Source organism: Fulmarus glacialis, unplaced genomic scaffold (assembly GCF_000690835.1).
Source record: "Fulmarus glacialis isolate BGI_N327 unplaced genomic scaffold, ASM69083v1 scaffold40951, whole genome shotgun sequence".
Classification (NCBI taxonomy): Eukaryota; Metazoa; Chordata; class Aves; order Procellariiformes; family Procellariidae; genus Fulmarus; species Fulmarus glacialis.
Genome location: NW_009192872.1, coordinates 2481 through 3824, shown reverse-complemented (window position 1 = coordinate 3824; position 1344 = coordinate 2481). Strand labels below are relative to the sequence as shown.

The 1344-nt window shown below is 45.5% G+C and overlaps 1 protein-coding gene across 1 annotated transcript in view; it reads right to left on the bottom strand.

Moving 5' to 3' along the window:
• Window positions 1–1344, bottom strand: part of LOC104083681 (microtubule-associated proteins 1A/1B light chain 3A) — a 15706-nt gene that overhangs the window by 13462 nt on the left and 900 nt on the right. The gene's annotated exons all lie outside the window — the stretch shown is intronic.

Genomic DNA, 1344 nt, shown 5'->3' with positions numbered 1-1344 from the left:
AGGAATGCACTTAAATTTCTCAGAACTACTCAGGACACTTCAAACTGCTCAAACAAAGAACTGGCACTCTTGACAGAACTGTGTTTTAATGCCGCACACTACACACGTGCATGGACAAAGAGACTTTGCTCAGCCCGGGTCATTGCTATTTGTGCACAGACGTGCCTGGACATGCACAGATTTGCAGGGCTATTTGGGGAGACGTGCCAGACACAAGCGTCTTGAATTTATTCCTTCATTTTCTCTCACAGCCTATTTTCAAACTGCCTTCTGAAGACAAAAGGCAGCAAACAACTGCATGACCACGGAGTCGGAGGTGTTTACACACCGCAGGTCAACCGGAAAACATGACACAAGCAGGGTGACACACCAGAAGACCTCCTGAGTGACTCTCCTGACCGTGATCCCCACTGGGACTGACCAAGGAAGGAACACAGAAGCCAAGGGAGATGACTTGTCTGTTGCTCATGGCTACTCGATGACAGAGGCAGCAAGAGTCTACCAGTCTTACAGCTCCTAGATTCATCAGTCTCCACCCTTCTGGCTCAAGGGGATATCTGAAGTTTTCATAGTGAAGAAAGTATTAAGTAATGAACAAAGGTTTTATTATTCCTGGCTGCCACTCAGGACCTTTTGTTATATAAAAGAATAATAATAAAAAAAAAAAAAATCAATATATGTGGTCTACATGTCTAGCTGGCATTTGTTCTGGATGTTTGTTCAGTTCTTCTTGTACCAATATTTTCTTCAATGCTGATAATTAACCCACATCAAATTACGTCACAGAATGTCCTCGGTAATTAATGCAACCAGACACAGGCAGCTAAGCATCAATTTGCAACAGCAGCCTCATTTCAAGGAATCCCAGCTCTTAAAGCACAACTGCTACAGCATGAATACTCCGAGCACAGAGTATGAGGACAAGCTGACTCACTAACCAAACTCAGATCAAGATCAAGACACTTTTCCAAGCCACCAACAAGCAAAACCGTTATGACAAGCACAGGATGGTGTGAGAGACAGACAATTCATCCACTGTTGGTCTTTCAACTGGTACAAGCAAGGCTCGCTGACACTAGGTAAATCCCCAGAGAAAGCAACGCTTCACTTTTCCCCAGAGCCAAGAGGAGAGGGAATTCAGCTCCACACGCTGCCTTTATCTACCGCTGCCTTTCCTCTAAAGAGAAGTGCTTCCCAGAACTAAAGGCAGATCTCCCAGAGGACTGAACCTGGGATGGCAATACTCAGCCCAGAGAGGCTGAGGTGAAACCTCTATGTTTGTCACCTAGCCAGGGGCTCCAGCTGACCTACAGGACACACGCATACATGTCTTACTGCAAAGTG